We start from the raw sequence: 24,692 nt of genomic DNA on the forward strand, positions 1-24,692 counted from the left end.
ATTGTTTCCGCTAGGAAGATATCCTCTGAAGATGAGGAGAGATCCGACCAGCTTTGTCAGAATTCATAGATGGTCCATCTATGAATTCTGACAAAGCTGGTCGGATCTCTCCTCATCTTCAGAGGATATCTTCATAGCGGAAACAATATGTAAATTCATTCTGGACTCACAGCAATAAATTTCCTATATACTGGTCTGGCTGCATATTGACCACTCTCGTCCGGTTTTTTTCACCCCTGAAGATATATATATATATATATATATATATATATATATATATATATATATATATATATATATATATATATATATATATTAAATTTCTACATGCTAGAACATTTTCATCTTAAATTCTACACAATTATGCAAACTTTACAAACCATGCATAAATTCAGCGTAATAGTGAAAAAAAACCAATCATAACAAGAAACCATAAAAATGAATGCATTAACGCTAGTTTTTAATAGAATATGCAAATTAGTTAACCTTCATGTAATCGCTCGCATATCCATCCATGATTGCGTATATTAAGAAGGTCGTTTTAATCTATATAATTATAAAACTCAAATGACCTTGTAACGAGTGTAGTAACCCAACATCCGGTTTACTACTTCCGGTTGCGCATGCGTACATAAGCAATGAATCGATGCGACAATAAAACGTATTGTTTTACTGTGTACGTTTTCAGTGTCCAAATTGCTTTTGTTTTCGCGTTTAAATATATCAAAATTTGAATTTAACTTTAAGTATTATGGTATCTGCTCAGTGCACATTTACCTATAATTACGGCAAACCGCTTATAATCCAATGGCTGTATGTTTTTCTTTTTCTAAAATAAACAATTATAAACAGAACGACTCATAGAAATCTATTCATATTTTTTTTCCTGTTTATATACTTTCATAGAAATGTTTCTGTCAGACCACAAAAATCTGTTTTTCTTTACGCCACAAGTGTCACGCTCGTACATTAATTCCTAAGCTAATATACAATACTGACGCAACGGGGCATGGGTAGCTAGTATCTTTGAAATATGAAAAATTATTATATTTTTAAATATGAAAAGTAGGGTTTAATATCAATATCAACGCGAGAAAAACTCAAATTTATAGTTACTAACAGTCCAGCCCGGCTTTGCTCGGGCCGTATGTACTGTTCATCACTTGCACTATGTGTGATTACCCTTTATGTAAAATTTTTAAAGTTTAGACCAAAACCTGTCTGAGTTAATTCGTAGAGACCGCAGAGGTAATTTTTTAAAAACTTTGACCCCAATTTTGACCCTTAAAATTTATTGTTTTTTGTCTCAAATCGAAATAAAAAGTTTGACCCATGTTTAAGTTACCTATATCTAAAATTTTAAGTGTTTCGGCCCCAAATTGGCGGAAAAATTTGGTAGAATCTGCAAAGGTCAACTCTTTTAACGTTGACCTTTTGGCAGCAAAATTTTTCTCCCAAAACTGATTAAAATGCTTGCCGCATGTCTGAATACCTATTATGTAAAATTTCAAATGTTTAGACCCAAAATTGGCTGAGTAGTTTGCTAGAGAATGCAAAGGTCAAATCTTTCGAACTTTGAACCTTTGGCAGTTCAAATTTTCGACCTACATCGATTAAAAATCTTTCTCTATCTCTGAATATCCTTTATGTAAAGTTTGAAATGTTTAGACCAGAAATTAGCTGAGTAATTTGATAGAGACCGAAGAGGTCAATTCTTTATTTGACTTTGATCCCTTAAAATTTTGATCCCTTAAAATTTTGATCCCTTAAAATGTATTTTTTAGGGCTTAAATCAAATCAAAACGTTTATCCATATCCAAGTAACCTACATTTAATTGTTTAGACCCAAAATTAGCAGAAGAGTTTTCAAAGGTCAAATCATTGAACTTTGACCCCTTAACAGAGAAATTTCTGGCTGAAAACCGATTAAAAAGATTTTCCCAAATCTCAATACCCCTTATGTCAAATTTCATGTCTGTAAATTTATTTGGTAGGGAAATGTACACACACACACACATACACACACATACACACACATGCACACACAGATAGACATTCATCAATTAACAGTTGTTTCATTGTTTAAACTCATCAGTATGACTAGTAATTTCTCCTATTTTATTCCACCCGAATGGATCAGAGCGATAGAAAAATTGCATTGTTATGATGACTGAACTTATCCATTCATTATCTGAAAATTTTATCTCTATGTTGCAGATATTGGCGTGTAAGACTCTAAGAAGGCAACCCTCCACGCAGAAAAAAAGAACCGATGTACATTCACCGGCTCTTGTTGAACGTTTACAAAGTCGAAGCACAGTTAGGAGATGGGGTCGTCGATTTCGGAGTTGCAGAAGAGATGTGAGTGACAAAGCGCTCCTCGGACGCCCAATCACAGCTATCGTTCATCTCTTACAGCAGTGCGCTGAGAATGGCGATGACTATGTAGAAAAATAAATTCTGGAGCACAAAAGGTCGTTCGTTTTAATGACCGCAATCACTTCTTTGTAGCTTAAACAAAATCTTTTTTTTAGATAAAAATAGGATGTATTCCTTTTGGAAAGAGTGCATTTCCACTCTTACAAAGCTAGGATCCTAAGTACGGATTACGTGTGCATATATAAAATAACTATAACATCATTTAAGTAGCATCAGTGTAGAGTAAAATATAAATAGTTGGACACACGCGCGTGCGCACGCGGCGCGCGCGTAGTTGTTAGATGCGGCAGAGCCACGTATTTGTAAAAATAGAATTTTATTATTGCAAAAATTAATATTTACAGATAAAATTATTTATGTTAAGATATTTAATAAATTATAGAATGCAGAACATGAATATTAATTTAAAATAGATTGAATTACGTAGGGGCTATTATAAAGTGACGTGGACTTTAGGTAGAGTTTTGGGAAAAGATACGATGATTTGATGAGTCAGAGATTGGAAGCGAGAGAGCAGAGGCAGTCAAGTATCGAGAGTGAGAGAAAGTGAATCGAGTCGGCCGGTGATGGCTCCCAGTAAAGGGGATCAGAATGCAATAGTCTAGGACCAACGGCAGCTTTTCAACGGGGAAATATCGGAAATAAAATTGGCCGAAAATAAAACGCGAGGTCTGTCATTTTCTTTGAATGAGTTTCCATTACAACTTTCCGTCAAACAAGCCCGAGGATGGACCAGATATGTTCCTGGTTTGGTTGGATGTTGAAACCTTCAGATAAGTGTTATTCGTCCTTTGTGTTGTAAAGGTTTTTATGTATATTCTTGTCCCGTCGTAAATGGCAATTAAATGTACACGCGAAAAGGAACTCTAAATTAAACGATCACAACGCTAGATGGTCATAGACGAACACAAGTATATACACACGTCATATAGATGACTGTCACAGGTATATACACACGTATATACACACATTCATTAGAAGAATATTTTATACCATGCACTTTATATACATTCACTACATCTATATGGACCCGCAAAACATAACATAGCTAATTGATAGATAGATAGATAGATAGATAGATAGATCAGAATAGATATAAAGAGCGCTACATAGATAAGGATAGATAGATAAATAAGGATAGATAGACAGACAATAATAGAGATAGATAAGGATATATATATATATATATATATATATATATATATATATATATATATATATACATATATATATTAGACTACCTGTGACCCGTTGGGTCAGTATGTTATATTAGCTATGGAATTCATGTATGAGCGTGACACTTATGACGTAAAGAAAATAGTTTTTTGTGACATAACAGAAACATTTCTATGAAAGTATATTAAAATGAAAAACGAATATAGATAGATTTCTATGAGTCGTTCTGTTTATTATAATTGATTTTTTTTTTAATTTACAGTTACTGAATTATAAGTGGTTGGCCATACTTATAGGTAAATGTGCACTGAACAGATACTATAATACTTATTATAGATAAATTCAAATTTTGATATATCTGCTTTTTTTATTTTACATCGTTCATTTCTGTATTATATTTAAGTTATTTTATACCGCACTCTTCCCATGTTAAATAATAATTACGAAATAATAACATTAATATTTCAACGTCCCAATTGTTCTTTTGTTTTTTGTTTATTTTAAACCCCACTCTTCCCACGTTAAATAATAATTACGAAATAATAACATTAATATTTCAACGTCCCAATTGTTCTTTTGTTTTTTGTTTATTTTTAACCCCACTTTTCCTATTAAATAATAATTTCGAAATAATAACGTATATATTTCAGCATCCCCAATTGTTCTTTTGTTTTTTGTTTATTTTAAACCCCACTCTTCCCACGTTAAATAATAATTACGAAATAATAACATTAATATTTCAGCGTCCCAATTGTTCTTTTGTTTTTTGTTTATTTTTAACCCCACTTTTCCTATTAAATAATAATTTCGAAATAATAACGTATATATTTCAGCATCCCCAATTGTTCTTTTGTTTTTTGTTTATTTTAAACCCCACTCTTCCCACGTAAAATAATAATTTCGAAATAATAACATTAATATTTCAGCGTCCCGATTGTTCTTTTGTTTTTTGTTTATTTTTAACCCCACTTTTCCTATTAAATAATAATTTCGAAATAATAACGTATATATTTCAGCATCCCCAATTGTTCTTTTGTTTTTTGTTTATTTTAAACCCCACTCTTCCCACGTTAAATAATAATTTCGAAATAATAACATTAATATTTCAGCGTCCCGATTGTTCTTTTGTTTTTTGTTTATTTTTAACCCCACTTTTCCTATTAAATAATAATTTCGAAATAATAACGTATATATTTCAGCATCCCCAATTGTTCTTTTGTTTTTTGTTTATTTTAAACCCCACTCTTCCCACGTTAAATAATAATTACGAAATAATAACATTAATATTTCAGCGTCCCGATTGTTCTTTTGTTTTTTGTTTATTTTTAACCCCACTTTTCCTATTAAATAATAATTTCGAAATAATAACGTATATATTTCAGCATCCCCAATTGTTCTTTTGTTTTTTGTTTATTTTAAACCCCACTCTTCCCACGTTAAATAATAATTTCGAAATAATAACATTAATATTTCAGCGTCCCGATTGTTCTTTTGTTTTTTGTTTATTTTTAACCCCACTTTTCCTATTAAATAATAATTTCGAAATAATAACGTATATATTTCAGCATCCCCAATTGTTCTTTTGTTTTTTGTTTATTTTAAACCCCACTCTTCCCACGTTAAATAATAATTTCGAAATAATAACATTAATATTTCAGCGTCCCGATTGTTCTTTTGTTTTTTGTTTATTTTTAACCCCACTTTTCCTATTAAATAATAATTTCGAAATAATAACGTATATATTTCAGCATCCCCAATTGTTCTTTTGTTTTTTGTTTATTTTAAACCCCACTCTTCCCACGTTAAATAATAATTTCGAAATAATAACATTAATATTTCAGCGTCCCGATTGTTCTTTTGTTTTTTGTTTATTTTTAACCCCACTTTTCCTATTAAATAATAATTTCGAAATAATAACGTATATATTTCAGCATCCCCAATTGTTCTTTTGTTTTTTGTTTATTTTAAACCCCACTCTTCCCACGTTAAATAATAATTTCGAAATAATAACATTAATATTTCAGCGTCCCGATTGTTCTTTTGTTTTTTGTTTATTTTTAACCCCACTTTTCCTATTAAATAATAATTTCGAAATAATAACGTATATATTTCAGCATCCCCAATTGTTCTTTTGTTTTTTGTTTATTTTAAACCCCACTCTTCCCACGTTAAATAATAATTTCGAAATAATAACATTAATATTTCAGCGTCCCGATTGTTCTTTTGTTTTTTGTTTATTTTTAACCCCACTTTTCCTATTAAATAATAATTTCGAAATAATAACGTATATATTTCAGCATCCCCAATTGTTCTTTTGTTTTTTGTTTATTTTAAACCCCACTCTTCCCACGTTAAATAATAATTTCGAAATAATAACATTAATATTTCAGCGTCCCGATTGTTCTTTTGTTTTTTGTTTATTTTTAACCCCACTTTTCCTATTAAATAATAATTTCGAAATAATAACGTATATATTTCAGCATCCCCAATTGTTCTTTTGTTTTTTGTTTATTTTAAACCCCACTCTTCCCACGTTAAATAATAATTTCGAAATAATAACATTAATATTTCAGCGTCCCGATTGTTCTTTTGTTTTTTGTTTATTTTTAACCCCACTTTTCCTATTAAATAATAATTTCGAAATAATAACGTATATATTTCAGCATCCCCAATTGTTCTTTTGTTTTTTGTTTATTTTAAACCCCACTCTTCCCACGTTAAATAATAATTTCGAAATAATAACATTAATATTTCAGCGTCCCGATTGTTCTTTTGTTTTTTGTTTATTTTTAACCCCACTTTTCCTATTAAATAATAATTTCGAAATAATAACGTATATATTTCAGCATCCCCAATTGTTCTTTTGTTTTTTGTTTATTTTAAACCCCACTCTTCCCACGTTAAATAATAATTTCGAAATAATAACGTTAATATTTAAGCGTCCCAATTGTTCTTTTGTTTTTTGTTTACTTTAAATCCGCTCCTCCCATTAAATAATAATTTCGAAATAATAACGTTAATATTTCAGCATCCCCAATTGCTCCTTTGTTTTTTGTTTATTTTAAACCCCACTCTTCCCACATTAAATAATAATTTCGAAATAATAACGTTAATATTTCAGCATCCCAATTGTTCTTTTGTTTTTTGTGTATTTAAAACCCCACTCTTCTAACGTTAAATAATAATTTCGGAATAATAACGTGATATTTCAGCATCAAAGTTGTTATTTTGTTTTTTTTTATTTAAAACCCCACTGTTCCCATTAAAGAATAATTTTTAAATAATAACGTTAATATTTCAGTATCCCCAATTGTTCTTTTGTTTTTTGTTTATTATAAACCCCACTCTTCCCATTAAATAATAATTTCGAAATAATAACGTTAATATTTCAGCATCACCAATTGTTCTTTTGTTTTTTTTTATTTTAAACCCCACTCTTCCCATTAAATAATAATTTCGAAATAATAACGTTAATATTTCAGCATCCCCAATTGTTCGTTTGTTTTTTGTTTATTTTAAACCTTACTCTTCCCATTAAATAATAATTTAGAAATAATAACGTTAATATTTCAGCATCCCCAATTGTTCTTTTGTTTTTGTTTATTTTAAACCTCACTCTTCCCACGTTAAATAATAATTTCGAAATAATAACGTTAATATTTCAGCATCCCTAATTGTTCTTTTGTTTTCGTTTATTTTAAACCCCACTTTTCCCATTAAATAATAATTTCGAAATAATAACGTTAATACTTCAGCATCCCTAATTGTTGTTTTGTTTTTTGTTTATTTAAAACCCCACTCTTCCCATTAAATAATAATTTCGAAATAATAACGTTAATATTTCAGCATCACCAATTGTTCTTTTGTTTTTTGTTTATTTTAAACCCCACTCTTCCCACGTTAAATAATAATTTCGAAATAATAACGTTAATATTTCAGCGTCCCAATTGTTCTTTTGTTTTTTGTTTACTTTAAATCCGCTCCTCCCATTAAATAATAATTTCGAAACAATAACGTTAATATTTCAGCATCCCCAATTGTTCTTTTGTTTTTTGTTTATTTTAAACCCCACTTTTCCCATTAAATAATTATTTCGAAATATTAACAATAATATTTCAGCATCCTAATTGTTCTTTTGTTTTTTGTTTATTTTAAACCCCACTCTTCCCACGTTAAATAATAATTTCGAAATAATAACGTTAATATTTAAGCGTCCCAATTGTTCTTTTGTTTTTTGTTTACTTTAAATCCGCTCCTCCCATTAAATAATAATTTCGAAATAATAACGTTAATATTTCAGCATCCCCAATTGTTCTTTTGTTTTTTGTTTATTTTAAACCCCACTCTTCCCACATTAAATAATAATTTCGAAATAATAACGTTAATATTTCAGCACCCCAATTGTTCTTTTGTTTTTGTTTATTTTAAACCCCACTCTTCCCATTAAATAATAATTTCGAAATAATAACGTTAATATTTCAGCATCCCAATTGTTCTTTTGTTTTTGTTTATTTAAAACCCCACTCTTCTCACGTTAAATAATAATTTCGGAATAATAACGTGATATTTCAGCATCCAAATTGTTCTTTTGTTTTTGTTTATTTTAAACCCCACTGTTCCCATTAAATAATAATTTCGAAATAATAACGTTAATATTTCAGCATCCCAATTGTTCTTTTGTTTTTGTTTATTTAAAACCCCACTCTTCTCACGTTAAATAATAATTTCGAAATAATAACGTTAATATTTCAGCATCCCCAATTGTTCTTTTGTTTTTTGTTTATATATCGTTACAAGGACATTTTAAATTTATAATTATATACATATATATATATATATATATATATATATATATATATATATATATATATATATATATATATATACACGCATATATATATATATATATATATATATATTAATTTATAAAATATATATGACGATTAAGCTACACTGACTATTCCGCGTTTCATCCACTAGGATTCTTCACCTGAAGAATCCTAGAGTGGATGAAACGCGGAATAGTCATTGTAGCTTAATCGCCATATATATTTTATAAATTACTAACTAGCTCTACCTACGTATTGAGCAGTTTTGAAGTAAATACTTAAAATTTACGCATAAATTTATATTTTCGTATATTAATTTCATGTGAGTAAATGAAGTAGTTATATATGTATATATTATTTATAGTATTCCGAATTTCATCATATTTATATAATTGATAATTCGATAACCGTTTATATACCAATATATTTTAAGTCAGAATGAGATGACTTAAATTGTAAGCTTAAAAAGTACCATAGTGTGTGTGTATGTGTGTGTGTGTGTGTGTGTGTGTGTGTAAGTATATATATATATATATATATATATATAATATAAAGTGTGTGCGTGTGTCTGGTCACGAGTAGACTCCTATATGGTTGACTATTATAGAAAACTGATAACATATAATGATACAAGATGTATCGAGACACAGGAATGGCTATGTTTGATCTGGCATAATGATGATTCATTAAAATTGTGGGGTCTGCGTACAAAATATGGAAATAAAAAATTTAAAAATTAAAAAAAAAATGTTTACAAGTGTTTTTGATATAGATGTACATAATAATACTTTGATAAGTATGTTTTTAACTTAAATAAGGATTGTATAATAAAATTGTGGGGTCTACGTTCGCGCCTGGTCTCCATAGAATTAAAATAGGCACAAACTTTAATAAAGACTGTTCATATCTATCTGCGTAAGTATATTTTGATAATTGTTTCAGTTTGAAGACATATGGTATAATAAAATTATGGGGTGTTCGTTCGCGCCCGACCTCCATAGAATGGAAATATGTCACAAAGTTTAATAAGTTTTTTTTTAATATAGATCCACTGAATATTGTGATAAGTGTTTCAGTGTGAACAGGTATGGTATAATAAATTATGAGGTTTATCTATTTTATTTTTACTGTCATCATATTTTGCTTTGGTTTTGATACCCCCAAATTTGAAGCTATCTCTTTACAACCCTTCCTTTTTATAACCTCTCATACTTTCATAAATCAGAGTCCATTTTCTGTAGGCTGTTTTTGAACCCATTCAACGACGGGTACTTTTGCTAGTATATATATATATATATATATATATATATATATATATATATATATATATATATATTGCGGGAGTACCTCAAGGGTTTATCCTTGGACCTCTATTATTCCTGATATTCATAAATGACCTCCCTGATAAAATTGTTTCGGAGATGGGTATATTTGCCGATGACACCACTCTCTATAACAGGTATGAGGGGAAAACAAATGAACACATATCCGAGGAAATGGCAGAAACACTAGAGGATGACCTCCAATCTGTAATGGAATGGGGACAAAAATGGTCACATTCAATGCTGCTAAGACTAAGCTTGTTTCCTTCAATAACTACAAGAAACCTTCTCTACCACCAATAGCAATGGCCAAGAACATATTGCCTGAAAGTACTTCTTTTAAACTCCTCGGCCTAACGTTTACAGGGAATATGAACTGGAATCGATACATTGAGAGCATTGCCAAGGCTGCTGCAAGGAAGGTTGGCTCTCTCTACCATGCTAGAAAACAACTTACGCCTGACAGTATCCTATACCTCTATAAGGCCACCATTCGCCCATGTATGGAGTACTGTTGTCACATCTGGGCTGGTGCATCTGCTGCTTGTCTCTCGCTCCTGGACAGGGTTCAAAAGAGAGTTGCCAACCTGATAGGTCCTGAACTGTCATCTAGGCTTCAGCCTCTGTCCCATCGACGAGATGTTGCATCCCTCTGCCTGTTCTACAAATACTTTAATGGTGAATGCTCTGACGAACTGCAAACTCTTGTACCTCCCCGACGTAACTACCCCCGACAAACCCGACAAGCTACTAAGTCTCATCCCTTTACAGTAGATCCCTAGGTGCAAGAAAGCCTTTTACTCCAATAGTTTCTTCCCCAGAACTGCGGGTCTTTGGAACTCCCTTCCGGGATTCTGCTTTCCCAACTGCACTGATATGCAGAAGTTCAAGTGTAATGTTAACAAACATCTTTCTAACCATCTCCCTTCATAATTACCCCGCTAATTAAGTCCCTAATAGTAGCCCCCTGCTTCAAAGTGGCACTGTGCCTTGTTTGAGGTGAAAATTGAATAAAAATAATATATATGTATATATATATATATATATATATATATATATATATATATATATATATAAGAAAGAAAGAAATATTAATGTTTAGATAAGGAGGTATAGAGAGGCGGGGGGGGTAAATAGGTAATAAAATCCAAATTGACATGTTTAAGTGGTTTGTAATATTTATTAAAATATATGAAAAGATATTAACTATTTTAATGCAGCAATAAACATAAGAGACATTTGACCTGTTCAATAAAAATTTATTGAAAGCAATTGGAAACAATTGAAATCATTGGTTGTTATTTTAACAAATACGAAAATTATGATTACATTACTGAAGTTATAAGCAAAAATCACTTTTAGAAGTTAACTTTCCGTTGGGATGGTAAGGGTTTCTCGAATGTAGGAAATCGCGACTATTTTTAAGAATCCTTATAATTTGTATTTTGTTCGTTAAAAAAATCAAGTATTAACAAAATGAAACAATATTAATCGACCTGCATAGAAATGTTATCTTTTCACGAAGCAAACAAGCTGCCAAACTTTCTTTTAAAAATGACCCGAAATAATACCTTAAACAACCCTAAAAGAAGCAAAAATCATACCAAAACAGAAACAATTACTCGCAGATTTGGAATAGTCCAATTCGACAATGTAAAAACACCTTTATACAAATATAAAAAAAATGTAAAAACTGCCTCATCTTTTTGACCTGGGATGACAAGGTTATGTATACTTCCGCGTGCAAGAAGGTTTCCATCTTAAATTCTACGAAATTATGCAGAATGTAAAACTATGCATTAAAAGAATTCAGTGTAATAGTGAAATGAAACCAATCATATAATAAGAAATCATAAAACGAATAATTAATTAACACTAGTTTTTAAAGGGATATGCAAATTAATTAATCTTCGTGTAGTCGCTCGCATATCCATCCATGATTGCGTATATTGAGAAGATCGTTTAAATACCTTTTAAATATGAAAGATTATTATATTTTTAAGTATGAAAAGTATGGCTTAATATCAATATCAACGCGAGAAAAATTCAAATTTATATATAGATCGATATATGTCATCGATTAACAGTTGTTTCATTGTTTACAACACATCGGTATGACTAGTAATGTCTCCTGAATGGATCAGAGGAGATTAAAACATTGCATTGTTAATGTACAGTAGTTAATGGGATAATATCGTAGTAATCGTTAGCAGTAGAAATTTGGTCAATTGGATTACTTAATGGGACGGTTTATCAAGAATTTGTTTACATTGGACTTGAAGACAACCAAATTGTAGTCAAATGGAAAACAGGCAAAAGGAAGAGAGTTCAACAGGCGTGCAGTTATAAGAAAAGCCTTGATTGTTCCTTGAATTGATGCACATTCACTGGCTCTTGTTGAACGTTTACAAAGTCTATGCAGTTGATAATAGCACAGTTAGGAGACGGGATCGTCGATTTCAGAGTGGCAGGAGAGATATGAGTGACAAAGCGCTCTCCGGACACCTATGCACTGCAATCGTTCATCTCTTACACTAGTGCGTTTAGAATGGCGGTGACTATGTAGAAAAATCAATTCTAGAGCACAAAAGATCGCTCGTTTAAATGACGATTCAGAAGATTTCTGGTTCAGGAGTACGTAACTCTTGCTGTAAAAAAATGTACCAAAATTGTAATATGCTGGAAGAGTTGTTTTGCATGTGAAAGAAATGTTTGGATCTTTGAACGTAACTATACTGTCATTCTTATATCTTTATTTATACTCCTAAAAATCTGTTTTTTTTTGTGTATTGATATTCATATTAAAAACCCGTTTTTCTATTTATGTGAAAAGAAAATACAACTTCGTTTTATATGAGTCGTGGAATTATATTCCTCTGCAAAAGATCTAATTAATTTGCATATTATATTAAACATTCATTTTAATTAATTCCCTTTTAGTTTTTTGTTTTTGTTTTCTGATGTTTTTCATCTTTAGTTAACTATTACGTGTAATTATATTCATGCAGATATTCTACATGATATATGCTTGCGTAATATTTGTGTAAAAAGCTTAGAGTAAACACAAACCTCTTTCTATATATTTATGCATGCGTATATATATTTGTTTAAAAGGTTTGCCTACTAAACTTCACTTTCAGTTTTAGATCTACAGACATGAAACTTAATATATAGGGTATTCGAACCAATGCGAAACTTTATATTTGGGTTTAAGCCAGGAAAAATCGATGCAAAAATGTGAAAATTTAAAAAATGAAATTTTCCAGGTAAAGGTTGAACGACGTCTTTACGAATATGCATGCGTAACGTAATAGCTATTGTTTTATGTTTTAATTTTTAGCCTTGAAACAAATATGTCTTCATAGCTCAGGTGGTAACGTCAAAGGAAGAAGTAATCGTAAGCTAAACTTTTTGGTTTCAATCCTCGGTGGTGGCGCACGAGTCATTAAAAAAAAACTTTTTAAATCATTGCTATATATTGGGTCCAATATAAATAAAAACAAATACGAAATCTGCATTAATCAAAATATAATATTTTCGGATCACGCAATGCCAGGCGGCCTATATATATATATATATATATAGACAGACAAACAGACAGACAGACAGAAAAAGAGAGAGAGAGAATAAATGATAAAAAACTATATTCCAAAATGCATGAAGTTGACCATCTTATAAATTATTCCTTTAATTTAGTTGACTTATACAATTCTTGACAGTGTCTGTTTCGTAGCGCAAAATCATTCATTTAATTATTATATCAATCAATGAATCTATTATGCTCTTAACTCATCAGAAGAAATAGCAACAATCAATCGTATAGTTGGGTTTAATGACTTTGATAAACTTCAAAATGGCGTAATGGGAAAATAAAAAGGTATTTGCAGCTTCTCTTCCAGTTTTCGGATTTTAACCATATCAAATCACATTTCATTTCCTTTTTACGGATAAATTGCTGCTATCGGCTAGAAATGAAGGGAAAACTACATGAAAAATCTGGAATGAATGAAGAAACAAGAATCTCAGAACTGTGATTGTCGTAAGTAGAGACTTTTTCCCCTTTTTGTTTTTCGCTTTAGTTTTTTGAACTTGGGCTATTACACTTTCCTGGCTGAAACAATTTCATTTCGGTTATTCTCAGAGCGTTAATTATTTATTCATTTTTTCATGGTTTCGTATTATATGATTGGTTTGATTTTTTGCGCTGAATTCTATTTATACATAGTTTCTACATTCTGCATAGAATTTAAGACGAGAACTTTCTAGCACAAGGATGTATATATATATATATATATATATATATATATATATATATATATATATATATATATATATATATATATAGTGCCGGCAAAAAGAAAGTCTATTTATTCCTCTATAAATTTACGTGTTCATATTTGATATTTAATGGAAACATTCTAGTGTTTACGTCAATTAAAAAAAATAACTCCAAATTGAGAAGGCAAAAAAAAGTTTGCAGCAACAAATTTGCTTGAAACCAGCTTAAATTATCGCCCGAAATCAGTTTAAAATATCCACCAACAGGCGACAAAGCCGTGTTGTTGTTCCAGGGTATACAACGTAAGATTTAGTCCATATGCCACGACTTTCTCTTAGTGATCTTCAGGAGATCATTATTCTCCACCTTTCTGGTTTATCCAATCGAGAAATCGACCGCAGATTGAAATGTGATGAGAAAACGGCACGAAAGACTGTGCAAAAGCACCAAAACATCGGCAGTGTTCGTGATGTTCCTAAATCTGGTCGTACTAGAGTTACTTCTAACACGGACGACAATGCTATCAAGATCCGCAGCCTAAGAAACAGATTTGAAACGGCTCCCCAAATCCAACAACAGTGCAATCTTTTTAAAAAGTGCTCTCTTTCTACTGTTAAGAACAGATTAAAGGAATTTAGTTTGTGAGGATATGTTGTAAGACGCAAGCCAATGATTTCTGTACAGAACAGAAAGCGCCGTCTGGACTTCGTCAGATGCAATGAAGATCATGACTCTTCATATTGGTCAAAAATGCTTTTTAGCGACGAAACAAGTTCAATAGGCTAGGCAGTGCTGGTAGGCAGTTCGTCTGTCGGAGGAAAGACGAAGAATTTAATCCTAGGTGCTCATTTTCAACGCTGCAAGGTGGTGGAGGTTCAGATTTGGTGTGGGGCATTATTAATACCAATGGTCTAGGGACTGTAGTTCGCTTACAAGGTCGAATTAATTCGCCCAAGTACATTAATATGTTGACTGTGCATTTTCTACCCTACTTTGGTCGGAATTTGGATGATAATCCAATATTCATGTAGCACAATGCTCCCATTCACACAGCTGGCAATGTGAAGAGGTTCCTGGAAGAGCATGATATTCCGTGTTTTGATTGCCTGCACAATCTCCAGACCTCAATCTTATCGAAAACGTATGGCATTACATCAAGCAACAGCTACACAATTATAAAATTTGGAAGAACTTTGGACAAAAATTAAAGAAAAGTGGGATGCCCTTTCCCCGGAGTATTGCTGCAGTCTAATTCAAGGAATTCCCAAAAGATAGCAGGCTGTCAAATTGCAGAAGGGCTAAGCTACTAAATATTAACTAGTTAATTGTGTTCCTGTTGTATTTGTGTTGCATTAATGTCCTAAAATTATATTTAAATAAAAATTTTCCATTGTGCAGACTTTCTTTTTGCCTCCTCAATTTGAAGTTATTTTTTTAAATTGACGTGAACACTGGAATATTTCAATTAAAAGTCAAATATGAACAGGTAAAATTATAGAAGTATAAAAGGCCAATCAAATGAGGTATAGTTTGTTTAAAAATTAACATTAAATTTAGCTTATATTTACAGTTTTTGAAAAAAACTACAAGTACGGACTTTTTTTTGCCGCCTGTGTATATATATGTTATTAGTGATCGATGTTTGTGTGTGAGAAGTTTCTATTAAACTTCTTTATCAGTTTTGTATTGGTGTTAAATCAATTTTTTTACCTGATATTAACTCGTTTAGAGCACGTAATTACACCAGCTAATTAAAATTATTTCATAAACGATATCATTTTTATTTCCTATTTATTTATTGTAATCATGTTCGAACTGAATGACCGTGTGAGAGACAAAGCAGGAGCTATTAAATTCCTGCAAAAAATTATATTTTTTTCCAATAAAGTTTTTAAATTATTTTTTCCAATATATTTTTTCCAAAAAATTATTTTTCCAATATATTTTTTCCAATATATTTTTCCAATAAATTTTTCCAATAAATTATTTTTTCCAATATATTTTTTCCAATAAATTATTTTTTTCAATAAATTATTTTTTTCAATATATTTTTCCAATAAATTTTTTTTTCTAATATATTTTTCCAATAAATTATTTTTCAATATATTTTTTCCAATAAATTATTTTTTCCAATATATTTTTTCCAATATATTTTTCCAATAAATTATTTTTTCCAATATATATTTTCCAATAAATTATTTTTTCCAATATATTTTTCCAATAAATTAATTTTTCCAATATATTTTTTCCAATGAATTATTTTTTCCAATATATTTTTTCCAATAAATTATTTTTCAAAACATCCGTTACGGTCTTCTAAGCCAATCCTTAACCTAACCCTAATTAATCCTAACTTTAATCCATCCAGAATTCGGGTTAGTGGTAAAAAATGTTAATTAACTTTAAACGTTAAAATATCCCAGATTTGAAAGATCATTTTATGTTTTATTGAAACTGATCACCCACTTAAAATTCTAATGGCATAAAAAGTAGAATCTCATCTTGGAAGAGTGAGAATGATTTGGAGGAAAGCATGAATCTATAAATCTACCAAATAATGCATCTTGGTTTTATTTTTAAGGCAAAGAAAATATGCGAGAATAACCCGTTGTTGATAGGATATACAAAAGTCGAAATTAATTGAAACAAAATTGTTCCAGTCGAGAATGTTCCAAAGTATTAGCAAAATTCCACCCCTACACCGTAGAGATCGCTAATCGAAAAACATTCTAATGTCATTGTTTCTTTCCTTGACATACTAGATTTGGAATTCTCTCTCCCTACTTCCCTAATTGTGCTGTTCAAATGTAAAGTGAAAAGACATCTCGCTGCTCAACTCCCTATATCATGTCTCTGTAGATTTGGTCCCAAATAGTATCCCCATACGTCCAATTGGCACTGTGACTTATTTGGAGTGAAGTAACATAGAAAAGGTTCCAGTTAAACAGTATTTTTCGAGGAGATCACTTGTACCATTAAAGAATTTTAACGTATCTATATATCTATAAAAGTGAAGGTGCGTGTCTGTACATTTTCCTACCAAATAATTATGTCAATTTTCGGTCTACAGACTCGAAATTTGGCGTAAGGGGTAATGAGATTTGGGAAAGTCTTTTTAATCGGTTTTCGGCCAGAAATTTTGCTGTTAAGGGGTTAAAGTTCAACAATTTGACCTTTGAAATATCTACCGAACTCCTCCTCCAATTTTGGGTCTAAGCACTTGAAATTTTAGATATAGATTACTTGAGTAGGGATCTAACTTTATAATTCTATTTGAGCCCCAAACAATAAATGCTAAAAGGTCAATATTGGGGTCAAAGTTAAAAAAATTTGACGTCTGCGGTCTCTACCAACTTTCTTTATCGTAGTTAAGGAAGCCTATCATATAGAAAGGCATTAGCGTACATATTCACACTTGTTAATATATACATAGGCACGTAAAGGTATGAACAGTACATAGGGTCCGAGCAAAGCGGGCGGAACCGCCAGTACAAAATAAAAGAATACTAAGTGAACTCACCTGTTTTGTCTCTTCTTAAGCAACGTATCCGAAATATGCAGATCACCTAAGTTAAGCAACGTTGAGCCCTGTCAGAACTAAATGGGTGAATATTTGAGAATATGAGATGCTACTTATCCCTGAATTATTTCAAGTCGTCCTGTACCTCTTTCTACGAAACAATGACGGTTCATGGGAGTCGTGGTTCAAGAATGCGCAACTCTTGCTTTACTATAAACGTCCTGCGCAGACACCATTGTAGGGTGGTATCCATTGTCTCTCGAGACGGGACGGAGGTTTCTCTCATATGTATAACACTGTCGTAATAGGATATACAAAAGTCCAAATTAACCGTAATTGCTACAGACAAGAAAGTTTAAAAGTTCAAGCAAAATAGTATTTCTCGGAAGTATACTATTCTATACAAACATATACAATTAGAGAATTTTAATGTAAAAAAAATAAATAAATAAATAAAATTCTAAGTGAACTCACCTGTCTTGTCTGTTCATAAGCAGACGTATCCGAAATGTCTAGTGTTTTTTTTTCTTCTCGGTGCGTTAAATAATCACGAAGAATATATTATGCACATATCCCAGCTATAAATCCCATGCACTAAGAACAGAGACAAACGCACGCATATACCATCATATATATATATATATATATATATATATATATATATATATATATATATATATATATATATATATATATATGTGTGTGTGTGTGTGTGTGTGTGCATGTATATGTATGTGTGTGTGTGTGTGTGTCCGATTATGTGTACCTATTACCTGTATGATACTGTGCACATAGGTGGTTGAAATAATTAGCCTGTGTTATGTGTATATGACGTCGAAGATAGGCACTTAATTGGGAAGGACTTAAACAAATGATGTATGGGCGTTACAAACAATATTTATACTATGTCCGTTTCTTTTACTGCTGTTGGTGGTGGTGGTGGTGGTGGTGGTGTTTCATGTATCACCGGTACACGACAATTGTGAGGAGGCGGAGGAGGGTCAGAACGAGGGAACGACAAAACTGTTTATATATATATATATATATATATATATATATATATATATATATATATATATATATATATATATATATATATATATATGAAATAACGAAAGAAAATGCAAGTAATTAAGAGGAAGCAAACGGAAGAAGAACTGAAGAAAAAGAAGAGAAGGAAAGGAGAATGACAGTAAGAAGGGAAGCGAAAAAAAAAGGAATAGTAAGATTGAGATTATAACATTTGTGTGTTTTAAAAAGAAAGACAATTTTGCCCTTTCTTTTTCTATCACTTTCTTTCTCTATGTAATCCCACAAAATACAAAAATAAAGCATGCACAAGGGAGATAACCACTTCAATAACCCGTGACGTGGAAAAAAACACCTGTCATTGTACTCTATTAACTGTCATCTCTATATATAAATTCGTATTCCTGTCTGTTTGTTTGTTCACAATTCGATTAATATATACACAACGTGTCTTACTTTAATCTTTCATTTATTTCTATATATAGTATAATACTTGGAAAAAGATACAATTAAGAGATCACCTTATTTGCATATAACATTAAGAAAAATTGATTTTACTAAGTAGCACTATCTTAGTTAATGTTTTTAACGAAAGAATTATTTTAAGTATTCTATTTAAAATTGTTATTTAATAAATTTTAAACAACAATTATATTGATAATGTATTTAATTTAATTTATTTTGGAATTAATATTTCCAACAACGACCTTTTTGTAAAACTTTTTTTGGAGTTATTTGCCCCTAGATGCTATCCATAAAAAAACAAAAGTTTATCAAATATCATTTGCTAATTTCATTAAGTTTCTAGCTGGAAAAATAATTTCGTGTAGATAGAAAAATGTTTGGCTTTCAGTGTTTTTTTTTTAATATAAAAAAAACCCACTTACGAAAAAAAAAAAAAAAACTGAAAAGATTTCATTTGTTTGTTTTATTTTAATCCTTACGGCAATACCGAAATCGTAAAATTTTTACCACGTAATTTAGCGTCGCTTAATACCTAAAAAATGAAGATCTACTGTCCCCATCTAAATTCCACAATTTACACATTTTGTTTTCTTTTTTCGCGTTAATTTCATCGATTACAAACTTACTACAGACTTGAAATTTTATATTCACGATATTCAAACACGTGGAACACTTTTTAATCGGCTTTCATCCGAAAAAAAAGGGACTGCTAAGAGGTCAAAATTTAAAAATTTGTATGTGGGATGATCGGATGCTTATCTGTTTGCTGTTTCATGAATGCGCATGCATAAAAGTTGACATTGCAGATTACTTATGTTAAGAATAAATAGCTCGAAAATACCTTGCAAAAACGTGTCACGCTGGTCGCATGGTTATTGTACTTGATTTGCTGTCTTTCTTTTTTCTTTTTTTCTTTTTTTTCACATACAAGAAGTAAAAAAACATGCACGTTTCAGATTATTTCCGTTTTTGTTACTTCATTTTTTAAAGCGAATTTTACGTTACGTTTAATACCTACGGTACTTCTGTTTATAATAAATGAGAATTCTGCATTAATCAAAATATAATATTTCACAACCGGGCAACGCCTGATATATATATATATATATATATATATATATATATATATATATATATATATATATATATATATATATATAGGAGCTCAAGAATTGGTGTGGGCGTGTGTTAAAAGCACACAAATGCTCTAGCGTCATATATAGCTTATCCCAATCTAATCATCCCCACGTGCACGTCGTGAGTTCTGCCACGCTAACAGGGATTTGGTGAATGGCGAGTGTTCGGCACCAGAAAACTGAATCCCCACTGCCTTGTGGGATTAGGTTTTTGAACCAAAGGCTAAGGGTGAGGTAACCCTGACAGAAACCTCCAGAGGAGCTTAGGCCCTGTTGACTGCGGCATTCATGACCCACCGGCGTGTGGACCATGCTCTGGTGCCCAGTTACCTAAGCCCCAGTCATGGGTAAATGACATTAGCGGGGTAGAAGGAGCTCCTGTAAGCCGTGGTGGAGGCAATCCTTCTAGGAGAGGACAACTCCTACAAGAAATCTGCGGTCAAAGCAATTACTAGTCATCTTGTAATGGCTTGTCACTGGGTTATTGTTGCTGAGACTTAGAGAGTGGCACTCGTGTCGTACAAGCGCTTGTCACTTTAATACAACAATGTACAGATGTTACTTGAGATCTATCTATCTTTTATCTTTTACTATATTATCCTCATCTGTCGTTTATTTCTATTACAAGTCCTATGGCGATGGAGGAGTGGCAACGTGTACAGACTTGACCAGTTGGAGGTACCCAGTCACAAATCTACACAGGGGCGACAGGTACCCTATCTTAACATTGTTATTGTGCCTTCACATGACAGAGGCCAACTCCGGTGGGGGTTCTGTGACTGAGCAGCCCTATTCAGGGAGAGCACTGCTCACCCAATGTCTTGGGAAAGTGCTAGAAAAGGTGCACTAAAAATTGTCTGTCATACTATCACTGGTTAGTTTCCTGCGGCTAACGGTGGTTTATGTAAGCAGGAAGAAAACAAAAATGTATCTCCAAAAAGGAACAAAATTCAATTTATGCTGTTGGAATGTACGCACTCTTCTTGATAAAGCATCATCCAACCGTCCAGAGCGCAGGACGGCGCTTGTAACTGCAGGGCTACGAAGACTTGATATAGATATTGCTGCTCTGTCAGAGACCCGTCTCTGGGGAGAAGATCAAATGACAGAGCTATCATCAGGCTACACTGTCTTCTGGATTGGTAAACCGGAGGGTATCCGTAGAGATGGTGGAGTCGGTTTTGCGATTAAAACATCCTTAGTTGATACTATGGAATTTCCTTCCAGTATCTGTGATCGCATCATGAAACTTCGTGTTCCTCTTTCACATGGCAGATTCATCACTATTCTTTTGGTCTATGCACCAACCCTTCAAGCGAATGAAGATGACATCTTGTGTTTCTATGAGTCTCTGCGCTCTGTTGTTGCATCTACACCAATAAATGAAAAACTTGTTATTCTTGGTGATTTCAATGCCCGTGTTGGGAAAGACTATGAGACCAGGAGTCCTCTTGGCCGCTATGGTATCGGTACCATGAATGCTAATGGCTTTAAGCTACTAGAGCTGTGCTCAGAATTTAACCTCGCTATTTGTAACACTTTTTTTCGACGTAAACTGAAGCACAAAGCTACTTGGATACATCCACGTTCAAAGCATGGTCACCTAATTGACTTCATCATAACTCGGAAATGCGACCTTCGAGATGCATATACTGTTGGTGTCATGCGCAGTGCTGAATGTGACACCGATCACAAGTTGGTGAGAGGAAAGTTTAATTTAATTAATCTTGCATTTGATGGCACATTGGTGAATTTTAAGACTCAAGTTTATTCTGCTGGTGCTGAAATTCTAGGTTTCAAGAGTGATAAGAACAAGGACTGGCTTAACGACAACAATCTTGAAATTAATCAGTTGCTGATGAATAAACAGACAATTTATGAATCTTTACTTCGTGGAAATCATTCTGATCATACAACTAAATTGCGACAATACAAAGAGGTCAAAGCCACATTGCAACGTGAGCTAAGAAAAATGAAAAACCAATGGTGGATGGATATAACGGAGCAGATTCAAAGGGCATTTGACACAAAAAATGCGAAGGAATTTTATGGACTCCTGCGCCAAGTATTTGGTCCTGCTACCTCTTCAATATCACCCCTGATGTCGAAAGATGGTTCTGTGGTCATTAAGGATCCAGAGAATATCTTGAAGAGGTGGGAGGAGCACTTTACTGATGTGTTTCACAATCCCTCAGCAGTGGATGCTGATGCAATTGATAGCCTGCCACAATGTGATACCATATTCAGAATGGATCGTTTACCTAATCTGGTTGAGGTGCAGTTGGCTATCGCACAAATCAGCAGTGAAAAGGCACCTGGTTTGGATGGTGTTCCGGTGGAGCTTCTTAGGACTGGAGGTGCGAATATTGCTAATGCTATCTTTGGTTTTGTTGAGGAAATCTGGCAAGGTGCTCCTGTTCCGCAGGACTGGATTGATGGTGTCTTGGTGACTCTGTTTAAGGGAAAGGGACAGAAGAATGTTTGTGACCACTACCGTGGAATTATGCTTTTAGAAGCTGTTGGTAAAGTTCTCGCACGACTTCTATCAAACAGGTTACTGGAGGATATTTGTCCTAATGCTATTCCGGAATCACAAAGTGGCTTTAGGTCTGGCAGAGGAACTATGGATATGATTTTTTCAGCCCGGCAAGTCCAGGAAAAATGCATTGAACAACAGATGCCACTGTGTCAAGTGTTTGTTGATTTAACCAAAGCATTTGACACGGTTAAAAGGAATGCTCTGTGGCTAATCTTGGAGAAAGTAGTGTGTCCTCCAACCTTTGTTTTAATATTCAAGGAACTGCACAGGGACATGAAAGCTCGAGTCTTATTTAACGGAAAATTGTCTGATGAAATCCCAGTTGACAATGGTGTCAAACAAGGTGATATTCCTGCCCCTACTCTTTTCTATATATATTTTGCTGCTCTGCTTGCTCATGCGTTTCGTGATTGCGATATGGGTGTCATGTTAAAGTTTCGAACCACAGGTCGCATTTTTAATCTTAGAAGATTTAATGCCAGAACCAAGCTACATCATGTCTTGGTCAAGGAGTTACTGTATGCAGACGATGCTGTTTTTTTTTTTTGTCACACACTGAGACTGATACGCAGCATATAATGAATAGCTTTGCTGACTCCTGCACTGCCTTTGGTCTGTGGATTAGTTTCTCTAAAACAAAGGTGATGTTCACTCTTGCACCGGGCCAATCATACGTGGAGCCAAACATCATGGTCTGTGGTGCTAGACTGGGTGTAGTTGATTCATTTGTGTACCTTGGTAGTTCTCTGTCGAGGGATGGCTGTCTTGACACTGAAATCCACAGGCGAATTCAGAAGGCATCTGTAGCTTTTGGAAGGTTGGAAAAGAGAATGTGGTCTGATCGTGGCATCACAAACTGGACTAAGATCTGCGTTTACAAGACTTGTGTGCTGACCACATTGTTGTACTCATCGGAGACCTGGACATTGCATCAAAGTGGCTTGAACGATTTCACCTAAAATGCTTGAGACGTATCTTAAACATCAAGTGGCAAGCACAAGTACCCGATACTGAAGTCCTCATGAGAGCATGTTGCTCTAGTGTTGAGAACTTTGTAATCAGATCTCACATGCGTTGGGTGGGTCACTTGGTTCGAATGAAAGATTGTAGGCTGCCAAAACAAATTTTTACGGGGAGTTAGAAAATGGCAAGCGCCCTCAACACAAGCCTAGGTAGAGGTTCAGGAACTTTACAAAGAATAATTTGAAAGTCTTACAAATCGACATCGACTCATGGGAAGAACTTACTCTGCAAAGGCCGAAGTGGAGAAAGCTTGTACGTGAGAGTTGTGACGCTCTAGAGAAAAGAAAGCTTCGCAAAGGTTTTATTAATGGTCTCAACCATGATACACAGAGCTGGAAGTGCGACACTTGTGAACGAGTGCTTTTGTCAAAAAGTGGCTACGTCAACCACCTTAAGTCGCACAAAACTCCTGTTCAGGTCAACTTTGCACCTATTAGTACAGACCAAATGATCTGTTTGACATGCAGTAAAGTTTGCAAGTCTACTGCTGGTCTGAGAAGACATGTGATTGTTCATAGGAATACCCTTCAATATCCAGAGGAAGTCAACTCGATGGAAATTGCTCAATTTGTGTGTCACATCTGCTTCAGGATGTGCAAATCTGCGGCAGGGGTGCAGAGTCATCTGAGATGGCATGGACGGCAAGATTGGAAGAACTCAGTGTGACGGCGATCATCTGGAAAGATGCAGCAATCATCATCATCATCATATATATATATATATATATATATATATATATATATATATATATATATAATTACTTGGATTTTACTTGTGTAAATGGAAACTTAGCCAACTTTTTTGGATTTTGATTTTTGGATGTTACCGTTATTGGATATTTTACCCTTCGCCGGACTATCCATTCACGTGAAATCAACTTTTTCTTCACCATATTCCCTCTCCTTCACTATTTGTTACCAAGTAAGATCTATAAC

General features: G+C 32.8%; 1 protein-coding gene and 1 long non-coding RNA gene across 3 annotated transcripts in view; one reads left to right on the forward strand and one right to left on the reverse strand.

The window, feature by feature from the left end:
• LOC145243875 (solute carrier organic anion transporter family member 4C1-like) overlaps positions 1-18,359 on the reverse strand; it is a 164,709-nt gene extending 146,350 nt beyond the window's left edge. The window contains exon 1 of one of the 2 annotated variants that reach the window (XM_080106948.1): positions 18,339-18,359. The gene's annotated coding sequence lies outside the window, so the exon portion shown is untranslated. Of the gene's footprint in view, positions 1-18,039; positions 18,192-18,338 lie in introns of those variants that run through there. The other variant, XM_080106947.1, reaches the window with a different exon arrangement.
• LOC145243878 (uncharacterized) overlaps positions 1-24,692 on the forward strand; it is a 313,790-nt gene that overhangs the window by 158,397 nt on the left and 130,701 nt on the right. Inside the window, exon 2 of the long non-coding RNA XR_013862968.1 lies at positions 13,107-13,163. This is a non-coding gene — a long non-coding RNA (uncharacterized LOC145243878). The remainder of the gene's footprint in view (positions 1-13,106; positions 13,164-24,692) is intronic.

This window comes from Euprymna scolopes, chromosome 22, assembly GCF_053919585.1.
Source record: "Euprymna scolopes isolate OS-2025 chromosome 22, ASM5391958v1, whole genome shotgun sequence".
NCBI lineage: Eukaryota > Metazoa > Mollusca > Cephalopoda > Sepiida > Sepiolidae > Euprymna > Euprymna scolopes.